Source organism: Pteropus alecto, unplaced genomic scaffold, assembly GCF_000325575.1.
Source record: "Pteropus alecto unplaced genomic scaffold, ASM32557v1 scaffold5, whole genome shotgun sequence".
In the NCBI taxonomy this organism is placed as follows: domain Eukaryota; kingdom Metazoa; phylum Chordata; class Mammalia; order Chiroptera; family Pteropodidae; genus Pteropus; species Pteropus alecto.
The window spans coordinates 18,546,475-18,562,598 of record NW_006441953.1 but is presented as its reverse complement, the minus strand read 5'-3'; the positions used below and the strand labels follow the sequence as shown (position 1 = coordinate 18,562,598).

At 38.8% G+C, this 16,124-nt stretch overlaps 1 long non-coding RNA gene across 3 annotated transcripts in view; it reads left to right on the top strand.

Moving 5' to 3' along the window:
- LOC107196199 overlaps window positions 1–16,124 on the top strand; it is a 32,122-nt gene that overhangs the window by 15,388 nt on the left and 610 nt on the right. The window contains exon 4 of one of the 3 annotated variants that reach the window (XR_003048469.1): window positions 14,222–14,469. The exons of 1 other annotated variant lie outside the window; for it this stretch is intronic. This is a non-coding gene — a long non-coding RNA (uncharacterized LOC107196199). Of the gene's footprint in view, window positions 1–54; window positions 1,385–14,221; window positions 14,470–16,124 lie in introns of those variants that run through there. One more of the 3 variants, XR_001517566.2, reaches the window with a different exon arrangement.

The following is a 16,124-nucleotide window of genomic DNA, read 5'->3' as shown; positions in this document are numbered from 1 at the left end:
GTTTTCTGGGAGGGTTTGAATGGTATGAACAGACCTGCCCTTTGTGATATTCAGGTGTATTTCCGGGATCCCGTTCCCAGAGTCTGAATCATTGGTCTGGGAATGACATCCAGCAATATGCAATGTAACAGGCCCCCCAGGCGATGTGAATGCTGCCTACCTGAGGATCACCCTTTGAAAAACACAGGCTTTAATCCTCACCAAGGAGGAGTCTGGCCCACAAGCTTTTAAGTATTTAGCTGAGTTCGTGCTGAAATAGTGCAATTTGGCTGAATAGTGAGCTGTGGAACAGATGAGAAGAGGCAGTGCTTCAAAGACATGCTGAGCAAACTGAAAAGCAAGTTAAAGCACCGTGACATTGCTTCCAAAGCCGGGGATTGACAGCAGCTGACAGTCATGCTGGTACCAGTGTCACCTCTGAATACAAAGAACATTGGGTATTTTGACTTATTTCAGCAGGGATAAAATGTTAGGGAGGGAAATATTCCCCTAACGAGTTTCCTCCTCTGAAGCATCACTGTAGAATAATAATGCCTTATATTCATGTATCAGCCTTCCAATCACCAACTTATTTGAAACCATCACAAGAGAGACTTTTTAAATCATCTGCCCTGAGGCAAATGGTACATTTCTCGAAATTCCTTGAACGTTGAAAAAATGTACTTTTGAAAAACACATTCCAAGTTCTTTACAGCTGAGAAACATTTCCTTCTCACAATGTTAGAAGATGTCCGGCTGAAATAAAAGTGAATACAACTGGAGGCAGAAAGCTGGTTAGCAGATGCTTAAGATATCAAGGAAAATTCTATGCCTGCGTGACACTGTAGCATCTGGATTTATAAAAATTATGAGACCTGTGATTTGCCAAACATTGTCCTAAAAATTCATTGAAGAACACCCCTCTTCTCACACTCTTGGAGACTCCGAGGGCTGCCTGGTCCGTTTTTAGAACTTGGGTTTGGAATAGTCTTGACTTCTCAAGGACAAGGACTGTAGTCTGTTGATTTTGTATATTCCACTTTTAGTACATTATCCAGTATATAAAAGATATTCGATAATGTTGAAAGAATGGAATATTTTTTCCAGAATGAACCTACAATGAAGGGGATAGATTGGGGTAAAAGGAGGGGAGGGAAAGGGTACCTCCTGGCCTTTTCCTTTTTGCTAATAATTTGTTCAGATCCAAAGAGTTAACGGAGGTAAATGAGGTGCTGATGGGACTTATGTAGGTCAGAGGGAGCAGTGGAAAGTAAGAACGAGCAACCATTGCCCCAAAAAGCTGGAGATCTTCAACGTGTAAGACCGAATTCCAAGGCAGGCTGTTCTAAATAGGCATTTGGATCAAATATAATTTAAGGTTAATAATAAAATACCAATAACTACCTCACCAGCCTTTTATTCGAATGACTTCTTTTAATCCACATAATAATCCTGTGAAATAGAAATGATCATCTGTAAGGGACTGTGTTTCTGCTTCCTTATCATTCCATCCCTAGCCACTACAACATAGTAGATGACTGAATAAGTGTCTCAATAAATGAAGCAATGAGTGAGTGAATCTCCACCTTTGCAAGTAAAGAACTGATGCTCAGAGAAGAAAGGAATTTGCTCCAATAGATCAACCAGTCAGTGCAAAGCTGTAATTTGAAAGTCTGCCTTCTGCCGGAAGCTCACCCAGCTAACGCTACTCCTGCAGCCTCAGTCCCTCACCTCATCTCTGAAGGGAGGATGTGGTTTTGTTTTAAAACAATGCAACATAAATGACTAATATTCTGGTGCCCATTTATCAGGTCATTTGCATATCCTGTATAAGGCTTGTTTCCTTGAATACCCAACAAGTCCTAACATCAAGGACACATTGATTCCCTCAGAAATGATAGACCTTCCTCCATGTTCACAGTGGCAGCTTCACTTTCAAAAGCAAATCATCACTAACATACTTCACGTCATGGTTAATAGCTTCTAGAGAATTCTTCCACAGAGACAACATGACAGGAGATAAAAACAATGCCCAGAGACTGGGTCTCATTGACCCAATCAGGCCAGTTTTTTAATTTCATGAACTCCTTTTTCTTTTCCAGTTGTACTGAGAAAGTACAACTAATGTAAAGGAGGAAAATAAAACTTTTTCCTCTACTCTCTCATGTTAGTGTCTGAGACCTTGCAAATTAGATGGATAACAGATTAACAGGAGAAAAGATTAATTATTAGTTATGCATTCAAAGGCCTTTGCAGAAAGCAAAGACCCAAAGAAGTGGATAGGCCTGGGAGATTATATACAACTTTTAACAAAAATTAATAAATTGTGGAGATGTGACTATACAAAGGAAAAGGGTTTAGGCTAGGGGCAGTAAACTGTGGGACAGTGATTAGGAAACATGTGGGGTAAACTAATGGAAGAAAAGAATTATTTTAGCAAGGTTGGTTTGCAGACCTGTCTTGGTGCTGACTTTCTGTCCTCTTCATGGCCATTAGTATAGGAAATGGAAATATGCCATGAATATAAGTATAGGAAAGGAAAGGAAACTCATGAGTTCTCCAGAAACTCTTGTGATTTCCTGTGGAGCACACGTGATATGTTTGACCCTGTGACCTTCTGATCACACCTCCATCTTAAGTCAGGTATACACCATTTTCTTTTTCTTTTTTTTTTTTTGTTAGGCGAGGCAACCCTTGGTTGACCTCACAGATTGCAAAGACCTTGTCAGTTTACAATTCCTATTTTTTATTTTTTACTTCTACAGCACCTGGTCTACCTAGGTGGTCTCCCATTCAAGTACTAACCAGGCCCGACCCTGCTTAGCTTCCGAGATCAGACCACCATTTTCTTCATGATGATATCTCGCTTGGTTTCATTCCTTCCACCTCATTTTAGATTTATTAAGTATTTAAATTTGCCATTTCTTCTATTCTCTTTGCTTTTGTAAGCTTGGTCAAGTTTCTGTATATTCATAACATTTCCCCCTCACTTTAGTCCCTAGTTTTCTGAAAGTTCTAGGCTTTTGAATTCCATTAGTATTTACTTTTCTCTCTTTAACCTATATTTTTCATTATTAAAACATATTTATTAACAAGCTGTTAAGTGCCAACCTGTTTGTTAGGAACCATGAAAGATATGGGGGAGAAGGGGAGGTCCTCTCACTTCTGCGGGCTTCAAGGTATTTACAGTTTCAATACTTTATGGCAGTAGCTCCCAATCAATTACCACTCATCTTTCTACATTCCAACTCACAAAAAGGCTCCAGTCTTCTCTTTTCTTATTCTCTTTGTCCTTGTGGATTTACACTTTTTTTAAAAAAACCCATTTATTGTAGCTTTTAATGAGGCCTTGGTAGAGAAAAGTAAAATTAGGTGCTCGATTTGCCATCTTTAACCAACAACCTTTATTTTTCTACTAATGCAGAAAAATCAAATAATGTTTATGGCACTCCAAGAAGCTATTTTCTTGTTTACTTCCCATAGGCCTTTAGAATTTCTTACTTATTTTTTAAAAAATTGGTCATATAGTCGTGCAGAAAGACTTTTCCGAAATATATGGTTTCTATAGGCTGATTTCTCTGTAAGCTAATGAAATTATGTCAACAACAAAATTATGTCAAAAAAATCCTAAACAATGGAGAGTTTTAAAACAATCTTTTGAAAATAAAATAAAATTAACCTGAATCAAAGAGAGAAATCAAAACTGAAAAAATTATATATGCAAATTAACAAGGAAAATATTCCATACCCAAGTCTACTCACATAGGTAGTTTTATACTCAAATGGAAATTTATAGACTTAAATGCCTTATTATTTTAAAATCTGAAAATATAATGTGGTCATTTGAAGAAACTAGAAAGAGAACCAATTAAAGAAAGTAGGAGAATAAAAGCTAAAATTAATAAAATAAAAAGCAAAACAATAGAAAATACCTTAAGCTTATTTTTTAAAGAATGTTGAATATCAATAAATAAATTAGCTAATTAGTTATTAGCACATCAAGTCCAATAACATATTGAAAAGATGGTGTACCGCTTCCTTGTAGATTTTATTTTAGCACTGCTGGAATAGTTCAACATTATGAAATATATAAGTAAAAATGTATCACATTAAGTTAAAGAAGAAAACCATAATTATATCAGTAGATGCCATCAGAATTGACCAGAGAGGCCACATCGCTTCTAGCACTCCTCTGGTCTTGAAGCCTATTTATCTCCCGTAATTCTGTTTTACGATGGAAATGGCAGCTGTCCTGATCATAATAAAAGCAGGTTGCCCTGACTACAGTCTCCTTAACCACCCCTTTCCTCACCAGGATTATTTCTTATAGAACAATAAGTGAATATTTGTATTAACTAAAATGCTGTCTCCTCTCCTTCCTTCATCATGAGTCTCCTCAGGCACACAGTGAAGGATTCCTCTACAAATGCAAATTATCATTGGACTCTCTGACTATGCACAAAAGATTCTGGAAATCTCTAAATGGGGAGAATGCCCATCTCAGTAAATGGCACTGCTACTTACGCATGTGCCCAGGCCAGAAAAAAATGAGCCACTTTGATTCTCTCCCTCATCTAAGCCTTCAGTGTCTTAGTCAGCTCAGGATGCCATAACAATCTACTATCAAGTGGGTGGCTTAAGTAACAGAAATTTATCTCTCACAGTCCTGGAGGCTGGAAGTCTGAGATGAGGATGCCAGCATACTCAGGTTCTGGCGAGAGCTCTATTCTGACTTGTAGACAGATGCCTTCTTGCTGTATCCTCACATGACAGTGAGAAGAAGTTCTGGTGTCTCTTTCACTTCTTGTGAGACCACTAATCTCATCATGAGGTCTCCACCCTCATGACCTCCTCTAATCCTAATTACCTCCCAAAGGCCCCACCTCCTAAGACCATCACACTGGAGGTTAGGGCTTCAACATGAATTTGGAGGGGACACAAACATTAAGTCCATAACTATCAGTGACACCTGAGCCCCACCTTCAAAAACATCCCTAGATCCAGCCACTTCTCACAGTCTCCATACTGGTCTAAGTCACTATCTTCCCTGCCCTGCCTGGACTATTGCAGTGACTCTCCACTGGTCTCCTGACTCCTCCTCTTTCTCCTGTTCAGTCAGAATGACCTTTTAAAAACAAATCAGATCCTGTTGCTCTTCTGCTTGCAACCCTTTAATGCTTCCCATCGTGTCCAAAATACGAGACACCTGTCTGGGCTCTGATCTTACCCCATACCACTTGCCACCTTGCTCACTCTGCTGTGTCAGTCTGGCCTTCCTGCTAGTCCTCAAAAACCCAAAGCTCGTTCCCACGCAGGCCTTTGCACTTTAGCTGACTCTGCTGAGAATGCTCTTCTCCCAGATCCCTGCACTGCTGACTTCAGTGGGGTCTTTGTTCCACGTCACTTCCTCAGAAGGACCTTCCCTGACCACCCTGTGGCAGCCCCTCCTACCCAGAAATTCTAACCTTTCACCTTGCTTAGTTTTTCTTCAAGTACATATCTCTGCTTGACATAGTAAACTATTTGTTTTTGTCTGCCTCCCACACTAAAAAGTTCTGCAGGAAGACACACTTTTCTTATTCACTGTTCTATTCTTAGTACCTAGAAGGTCCTTGTCTCATAACAGATCCCCCCAAAAAATCGTTGGATAAGTAAATGGAGAATTTCTTCATTGTCCTTTCTATGGATTGTCAGTCCCGAAAGGCAGGAGTCTCTGATTTTGAGGTTTGAGTGGTATCACAGGTTAGGTTCCCTTGAGAGCAGACTCTGAGATAGAGATTAGCAAGCAAGAAGTGTATCGGCATCTGTGTGAGGAAGGGAAGAAAGCCAGACTGGGCAGAGGGACAAGTAGAGCTGCGACACAGTCTTACTAGGAGGCTCAGCTCATTCTCCTGGGAATTCTGAAGACAGGTTGACCTTCTGAAGCTGTTGGAGCTTCAAAATTGGGGAAAGAGAAAGGCAGTCCTTTTGGCCTATGTAATCCCTTTAGACAGCTGAGGGCTTGCTGTCGGCAGCACTCCCAACATCTGGAGAGTTAGTCCTTCACTTGCGAGTGGTACAGCAAAACATCTTCCTCCAATGCAAAGATGTGTGCTTTAACTGTGGTAATAGGAAGTCTATAGCTCTTTACTTAGAGACCTCCCAATTTGGCATTTATTTCCTTGGCAACATTCCAACTCTCCAGGGACTGGTTCTTGGCCCGCCAAATCCAAAATTCTGATGGTGGAAGCAGAGAGAAAATGAAGCCGTCTCAATGATAGACTCACATTAATTCAGGTTCACAGATAGCAAAGCGTACAACCTGATGCCGATTTATTTTACAATGAACGACATGACTCTCACTAAAACTACAGGGGTCGGCAGGACTTGTCCATTCTTTCCAAAGCCAACTACAGCTTCCCAGGCTACATACTGCAGAACTCTAGGAGCAATTCACGGGGACTCCGATGTGAATGGTACACCTGCCACCATCACGATTGTTCACTGCACTAGCCCTGCATAACCAGTGGGTTGATCGTTGGACGTGGAAACAGGGCGAGGAGAGTCAGACAGGGAGAGCTTAGTAGTTGTCCTCAGATAAAATGGCTTCAGGCATTCTTCCCTATTGCGAAGATGGTTTTGCAATAGAACCCCAGTATTATATAAAATATGTTGGTCAAGTTTCATCCCATGTGTACTTTTTGAATGAGACCTTCATTTTAATCATGTTTATAACCAAGAGACAAGGGCTCACTTCACAGATGAATTCATTGCCTATTTGCATATAAGACAGTTTAGATCATTAAATACTGACTAAATTACTAAAATAAACTAAAGCTTATTTTTTCATATTGTTCTAATACTTAAAAAGCTTTTTTGTATTTTTCAAAAAGCAATAGCAAGTATATGCCAATATATATTATATTTCTTATGGTCCACTGTGCTAATTTAGGTAATTAGGAGACACAAAAGTGTGTGTTTAGTTTGATGAATGAAAACTCTAGTTCAGTAATCAAAAAGATATCAGTTCAAGTCCCAACTCTGTCACTTATCAGTTTTCTTATTCAGGGCAAGTTACTTGGTCCTTAAAGCCTTGGTTTCCTTATCTATAAAATGCCAATAATTACAACCAATTCCCAGTGTAGCTTTAAGGATGAAATAAAAATATGTGAAAATGCATATAAAACAACACAGCATCTAGCATATATGTCCAAAATTTTTAAACATTTTCGATTGAGTCGAATCAGGCCTTGGCAACCTTTTTCTGTGAAGGAACAGATAGTAAATATTTTTGGCTTCAAAGACTATGATGCCTCTGTACTACCGGCTCTGTACTAGAGTGTAAAAGTAGCCACAAATAATATGTAAATGAATGGGCATGGCTATGTTCCAATAAAACTTTATTTACAAAAACAGGCAGTAGACTAGATTTGGCCTGAGGCCATAACTTGCCAACCACTGGACTGGACTGGATGAACTGACGGATTTCATGGCACCATAACAATATTTATGCACTACTTTTCTCATTCATTTTATTGTAGACTCTAGAACTGATGCTCAAGGATTCCTAGAGTTAATCTATCTCTCCTTGCTTCTTCCTTAATGAACATGAAATATCATCAACTCCAAGGCTTCAGTTGAGCTCATGGCTTTAAAGCCCAAGAGAAAAATAAGTTTGCCAAATGTCCTCACTGGACTCAACATATCCATTGTATTTGAACAGCCACTTTATATTTTCAAGTGTGTTAATAAGTACCACATAATTAAGTTTATTATCTGTTCCGCCGCATGTATTCTGAATTCAGTGTTATTACCTCAGAGCTCTGCCAGTTAGGGATCTTAGCAACCAGTAGGTAGCCTCCTTATGTAATATTAATACTGAATGCTCACCCGGTTGCAGCCCCTTCCAACTTGAAAAAATAAGACCCCTCTCAAGCATTTCAAAATAGTTCTTTATATTTAATTAAGGTGAAATTATTATGTTACCTCCTAGAATTTCATCCCAATGGCTTTTATAAATGTATTCAAAATTACTATTCCCAGTCTGTAACAGGTTGACTCGTGCCCACCTCAAATCCCCCCCAAAAGGTATGTCCACATACCCTAATCTCTGAAACCTATGACCTGTTTTTTGCATATGTAATCAAGATGAGTATCACAACATGAGATCATCATGGCTTACTTGGGTAATTACTTAAATCTAATGACAAGGTCCTTAGAAGGGGTGGAGAAAAGAGGAGAAGCCATCTGAAGATGTAGGCAGGGAATGGAGTGATGCAGCCACATTGCCAACGAACGCCTAGGGCCACCAGAGGCTGGAAGAAGCAAGGAAAGGTTCTTCCCCTAGAGCTTTTGGAGGGAATACAACTTGCCAACGTGTTGATTTTGAACTTCTGATTTCCAGAACTCAGAGAATAAATATTTATTATTTTATGCCAACAAGTTTGTGGCATTTTGTTATAGTAGCCTTAGGAAACTAATACACAGTCCAAATAAGTAAAACCAGGCCAAAAACCAGGCAGTTTGTTCAACAAAATTATGGTTTCAAACTCAACTAATTAAACACAACATTCAACCAACTATACCTCTTCTGTTCATATATCACTTTGAATATGAATGTCCCTCTCATTCGTTAGACACAATTGTAGTAGAAACTTGTATTTTGATTTCCTTAGAGATGACAACTTTTATGTCTCTTCTAAGATCTTAATACTCGCATACATCATTCAGCAACAATGAGGCATTCTATTGTCCACAACTTTTCCCAGTGCAACCTTAGAAACAAAGCAGGAACCACCTAGACATTAACACATATTACGGCATCTCTGAATAAGCCATTCTTGTCTTATTTATTATGATGACCTTGCGTAGGCACTCAGTCAAATACATTCAGCAAGCATTTCTTGTGCACCTACCAGGTACCAGGCACAGTGCTAGGTACTGAACAAAAATGAATCAGAGTTCTTGTGGATTAGTTGAGAAAATCAAAGTTGATTGAGAGAAAAATAAGGAATCAGATAATTTGCATGTGATGAGTGAGAAAGCAGTGGTCGGGGCAATATGTACAGAAGTGCCCCTCTCCCACGGGTCAGGAGGAGGAGAAGATGGAACCTGGGCTGAATCATGAAAGCTTGGTTATGTCGACTGGAGGTTGCGACACATGGTATCAGGTGGCAGAAGTTAGAGCATTGAGGTCTGGGAAACTACCGGAGGGTCAGTATGCCTGGATTGGAGAATTATATTATGGAAATGCTGGAGATACAAACATGACTGCAGTGATGAAGGGCCTTGGTAAGGGGTTCGAATTTCATCCTTAAAACAAGAAAGCGCCATTAAAGGAGTTTCCATCAGTTACTGAATAATATGATGGGATTGCTTTTTGGAAACATCCATTTGGTGGCGTGTGGGTGCTGGATCAGAATGGGTCAGGAGTAGCCAGGTAAACCAGGTTAAGGGGCTGTTGCAGCCATCATCCAGGCTTTCGGAAAACCTGAGAGCAGCAATAGGGATGAAGAAGAAGGAGAAAAAGTCTGGAGAGAGTATTAAGGGGCCAGTTCTTAGCACCAGATATGGGGCAGGGGGAAGGAAAAATTATATTCAAGATCATTTCATAAACTATATAAATGTCTAACCAATGTACTGTATACTTGAAACTAATAATAAAATAAAATTAAAAAAAAAAAAAGAATTACTCTCTTGAGTTTTTGAACTCCTGAAAGATTAAGTACTGTCCTTTAATTCATCTCTGTGCCAGCCCAGCCACTTGTACAAAATAAGTATTCAATTTGTTAGTGGTTGAATCAAATTTCCTAGGTTTCTATGAGAAACTGAGGTTCCAGATACTTTCCACGGTACTCCAGATACCTTTCCCTTTCAAGTATATAAAGCTGTTATGAGAGATAATTTATGACTCTAAGAAGGGCCTCCTGTTTTTGTTCTTCTGCCCATTTAGTGGCTTCTTACTGGATTAATGGCCTGGTGCATGAATCACAGTAGCTACCCGCACAGAATTAAATGCTAACTAGAGGTTTCAGGAGAGCTATCTCTGATGGCGCCTGGAGTCCCAGGCGAAGGTCAGCCATGGCTGAAGGCTCCCACCCCCGCCCACTGTGCCATCCCAGGTCTCGCATAGGCATCTGTAGCATACATATTTATACTCATTCTGTAGAAGGGCCTCCTGATAGTGGCTCTTTAGCTACAATCCCTAAAGAAATTCCTACAGAACTGCCAACTGAGGCCTTTTAAAATCATTCTATGACCAACTGAGCTAGCAAAGCACTGCACTTCTGAAGTGCTGGGTACAACTGAATCACAAACTGACTTCCGGAAGCCGGAGTGCCTCTGATGTGCTTCAGCAGGCAGGTTTTTATATCGAGAAGAGAAGAAAACCAGAGAATTTAGGACTAAATGTTATAGAGGAGCAGCAGAGGTAACAACAGCCTGGAGTCATTCAAGAGGGAGAGGTGACCTGGGCCAGGTTGTGCAGAGAAAGCCTCGGGGATATGACTTTCGAGGTGGGTCTCTAAGGACAGTTAGGATTTAGCAAAAGTTTTAGGTGGGGGAAGTGCTATTGGCGATTTGAAGCTGAATGATTCATTCATGGCATAATTTTAGCATCCCTGAGACTCCTCCCCACTTGGTACCAGTGGGTCCAAAATGCTCTCTGACATACACGTTTCCATATAACCCCTGGAGGACTACATTGTCCTGGGTGTGAACTGCTGATGGGAAGCCAAGGAGAATGTGAGAGGGTGATTCAAACGGAGGGGACCAAGGTGTGGAGGAGGCACCCATGAGACTCATCCTCCAACCACTGGTAGAGCACTGTGACTGTGGTAGAAGATACAATAGGAAAACATTTAAAACAGGTTAAAAATGAGGTCCATCATTAAATGTTAATCACAACATGTTCACATGGCCCCCAAAGACCATGTTAAATGCTAATGTCAGGTTCAATTAAGAAGTCAAAGGCATGTGGTGGATGGGATGTGAGCTCTGAACTCAGACCTAATTTGAATTCCAGCCTCACCACTTACTAGCTATTTCCTTGGGCAAGTTATTCATGTTCTCTCAGACTACTTTATAATCTTTAAAATGAAGATCATACTTCCTCCAAGAGTTGGTGGAATATCTTCAACCTGATATTAAAAATACTTGAGCCTTAAAATAACTACTTAATAAATCAATATAAGTGTTCTACCATTGTACCAAGCTTTCTGTAACAAATCCTCTAAGTTTTGGTTGTATAGGTTGTTCAAAATTAGTTGGAATTTTTTTCTTCTTCTTTGTTAAGCAAGGTAAAATTTACACCAACTTTAAGGGTCTAGTTTGGTGAATTTTTGTAATTTTATACAATCATTTAATCACTAGCACAATCAAGATATAGGATGATATTCTCACCCTAAAAAGTTTCATCATATCTGTTTATATTCAGTCATCTCCCCTCACGCCAGCCCCAGGCAACCATTGGTCTGCTTTCTATCATTATAGTTTTGTATGTTATAGAATTTGATATAAATAGACTCACCCAGTATATAATATTTGTGTCTGACTTCTTTCATTTAGCATAATATTTTTGAGAGGTATCTATGTTATCATCTACATTCATATTTTCTTCCTTTTTATTGCTGAGTAGTTTTCCATAGCGTGAATACACCACACTTTGTGTATCCTTTCAATGGTGATAAACAGTTTGGTTGCTTCCAATTTGGCACTATTGTAAATAATACTGCTACAACCACTCATGTACATGTTTTGTCTGGACATTTCTCTTGAGTAAATATCCAGAAGTAGAATTTCTGGGTCGTATGGTAATGAATCTTTACCTTTACAACATAATGCCATACTGTTTGCCAAAGTGACTATACTTCTACCGGCAAAGTCTGAGAGTTTCAGTTGTACCGCATCCCTGCTGACACTTGGCAGTGTCCGTCTTTTTTACTTTATTCATTCTAGTGTATAGTGATATCTCATTGTGATTTTAATTGACATTTCTCTGATGACCAATAAAGGTGGACAGCTTTTCACGTGCTTATGAATACTTGTAATCAAAATGCAGTTACTGGAAGCAAGATTGGCAAACAGGGTGACTTGAAATTTATTTTTTTTATAAACATAGGAGATATTAAACAATGAACCCTCAAATGGTATACAACATTAACACTGAAATTCCGTAACTGCATTTTGGAATATCTCAACTTGCAGGATGACTCATTTGCCGAAGCACCTATTTTTAATTGGATAAATTTATGTTCTGTACTGGAATGAAATGAAATTTAGGAGGCCTATAATTATGCAGAATCATAAGTAGAAACAACTTATTTGATGAGATTTTTCTTATAAAATGTTTGTTGAAGAAAAATATTCTGAATTAAGGCAAAAAAGGCAGCATCTGTGAAAATATTTGGGTAGAAATATTTACACATTTCAACATGCAAAAACTTAAAATTGTGAATATCCTCGTATGAGCTTGCTAGGACTGTCTTAACAAAATACCACAGACTGTGTGGCTTAAAAGGCAGAAAGTTTTTTATTTATTTGACGTTCTAGAGGGTGAAAGTCCAATGTCAAGATGTCAACAGGATAAGTTGTGTCTGAAGCCTCCCTCCTTGGCTTGCAGAGGGCTGCCTTCTCGGTGTGTCCTCCCATGGTCTTTTCTCTGTGTTTGCACATCCCCAGTGTCTGTGTGTCTAATCTCCTCTTCTTATAATAAGACTACCAATCACATTGGATTAGGGCCCCCCCAACAGCCTCATATTAAGTTAATCACTTCTTTGAAGACCTTAGCTCCAAATACAGTCACATTCAGAGGTGTTAGGGTTTGGGGCTGCAACATGAATTTTAGGGAAATGTAATTCAGCACATAACACTCCTGCATTTGGCAGACCAGTTTCTAACATCCCTTTCGCTTTCACTTAACACAGAAGACAGGACCACCAGCGTCGAGCGAGGGATATCACGTGAGTCATAAAGTAAACACCCTCTGCCTGCAGTCTGGAATTCCCCTTGGACTGTGTTCTTTTCCATGTGTCATTGTTGACCTGCCAGGCTCCAAAGTCTACCTATAGTATCTATCTGACCCTGCCACATTAGCATATTTTTTTTAAAATAGTTTTATTTCTTCTGTTTATAAAAATAATATGTGCTTATTAGAAAAAAAAAAAAATCAGACAGTGGTGAAGTATATAGAAGAAAATAAGGATCACCTTCCAAAACACGCCACTCAATAATAGCTACTGTTACTATATTGGTTATGTCCATCAAAATGTTTTCTCTATATAATTACTTGTATGCTTTTTAATATAATAAGTAGAAATCACAACATATACAAATTTTCAGCTTTGTTTTTTCTGTTTAATATATTATGGACATCTCTCCCTTTCGAAAAGTAGATATCTTAAGATCTTATCAAAATTCAAGCCGGCCAACCCTGCCCCACCCCAGGTCTCGGTTTTACTTAGGCTCACTGCAATGAAGTGGAAATGTCAGGGCCCAAAGAGGCAAAGACCACCCAATGTTAAGCAATTGCAAGCATTAGCCCATACTGTTCTAGCCCTCTGCCTAGAGGTAGGTTACATAGATTGCCAAGTGATGCTCAGCCCCAAATCAGGGAGGCTCTCTCAGTGATTTGGGAGCAGACAACAGTGGCCTTTAGTGTCCTACAGGTCTGTTCCTGCAGGCCTGGGGGTTCCAAGATGGGAGCTACCCTTGTAACAGAGTGAAATGCTAGCTGTCTCTGACCTCGTCTTGTTCAAGCCTGCTTTGTTCCCATGGCCTTCGGGCTAATAGCTTCTACTTAGTCTTGCATACAGATATGCTAATCATTAGAGGAATTCTCCTTATGGCTTGGGGAGATAAGGGAAGTATGTATTGTTTATCAAAGATTTGCAGGAACCCTGTGACCAGACTCGCAGCAACTAGGGCAATCTTCCTTGACCCGCTGCCGGCACCCAGATGTCTGCAGTGGTCAATCACCTCTTGCGCCTCCCATTTTCCCTTCCCTTGACATAAAAGAAGCCTGAACTCTGTACTTTTTTAAGATGCATTTGAGATACCACTAGGGCTCCCATCTTCTCAGTTGGCGCCTTCTTGATCAATAAACCTTTCTTTCCTCCAAATGCTGACATTTTGAGTTTTGACCTTTCAAAGCATGTGGCATATGGTCTTTGGACCGGTAACACTCTTACTTCTTTTATTAACCTTCCTCCAGGTTGAAATGTTGAACTTTGGTCGCTCTCAATCACCAATCTCTTTTCTTATTTAGGACACCGAAGAGCATCTTTCTTCCTCTGGTTCTCAAATAGACACTTAGAAAGCAACTCAGCATCACCTTCAACAAAGAGGAACTATTGAAAAGGAATTTGCAAACATTAACCATTGTCCATTTTCTGGGAATTGGGCCCAGAGGTGCATAAGAAAAATAGACATTGTCTTAGTCAGTTGATTCCATCTCTGCAAAAAAAGGAAAAAATTACAAGATAAGAAAGTCATCAGGCCAGCAACACAATATCCTTTCAAACAAGTGCTAGGTATTCCACTGCCTAATAGAAATTGTATTATAACTTTTCTTGTGTTCATAGATATTTTAGGTGATTTCATTAAACAGTACTTTAATGGATATCTTTAACATATATTTTACACTTTTGTTTTAATATATTGCCTTAGAATATATTCTTAGAGGTGGAATTTATGGTTCAAAGAGTATGTACATTTAAAGTTATGATAACTATTTCTAATCTGCTCTCCAGAAGTGTTATATTAATTTATATTATTTCAATTATCTTGGATATATAGCTAAGAGTGAAATTGATGGGTTATTTGGTAAACCTATGTTTAACTTTTAGAGTAACTTCCAGAAGGTTTCCAGAGCAGCTTTACCATTTTATGTCTCATCAGCAATGTATGAGGGTTCCAATTTTTCCATACCCTCATTACCACTTGTTAGTATCTATTTTTTGATTATAGCTATACTCTTAGATGTGATATAATATCTCATTTTGGTTTTGATTTGCATTTCCCTGGTGACTAATGATGTATCCTCTCATGTGCTTATTGGCCATTTGTATTACATCTTTTAAGAAATGTCTATTCAAATTCTGTGCCCGTTTTTTAAAATGGTTAATTTGTCTTTTTAATAAGAGTTTATTATCTATTCTGGATACTAATTCCTTATCAGATATATGACTTGAAAATATTTTCTCTCATTCCGTGGATTGTCTTTTCACTTTTTTGATAGTGTCCTTTGAGACAAAAAAAAAGTTTTAAATTTTGATGAAATTTAATTTATCTTTTTCCTTTGGTTGGTATGTTTTACACATCACGTCTAAGGAACCATTGTCTAATCCAGGGTCAAAAAGATTTATCCCTACATTTTTTTCTAAGATTCTCATAGTTGAAACTCTTATATTTAGGTCTTAGTCCATTTGGAGTTAAAGTTTATATATGGCAGGAGGTGTGAGTCCAACTTCATTCTATTGCATATAGATATCCAGTTGTCCGAACACCAATTATTGAAAATGCTAATCTTTCCCTCACTGAATTGTTCTTGGCACTCTTGTCAAAAGTCAATTGACCATAAATTGGTTTACTTCCAAATTCTCAGGTCTATTCTATTGATGTATTCCTCCTGTTAGTACTACACAGTCTGAATTTTAGAGTAAATTTTGAAATCAGAAGGGGTAAGTCCTTCATTTTTTTTTTTTTTTCAGGATTGTTTTGGCTATTCTGGGTGTTGGTCCCTTGCATTTCTTTCTTCCTTCCTTCCTTCCTTCCTTCCTTCCTTCCTTCCTTCCTTCCTTCCTTCCTTCCTACTTCCTTCTTTCCTTCTTTCCTTCCTTTCTTCTTTCCTTCCTTTTTCTTTCTTTCTTTTCATTCTTAAAATATGCCCATGCTCTTTAAGACAACTAAAAGGGAGAAAAATCCTATAACCTCCTCAAATTTATTCTTTTCTACATTCAAATAATACTTAATAAATACTTCAGAAGTACCAAGCACTGGGCTACAGTGTGCTGAAAATACAATGGTGAATGACACATTAGGCACTTGCCCTAGTGAAGCTGAAATATTTTTCCTACTTTCTTTTTGAACAAAGGGATTTATGGTGGAAAACAGGGACTGGAATAACCAGGCCCCATTCCCCAAACACACAATCACTATCATCACAACTA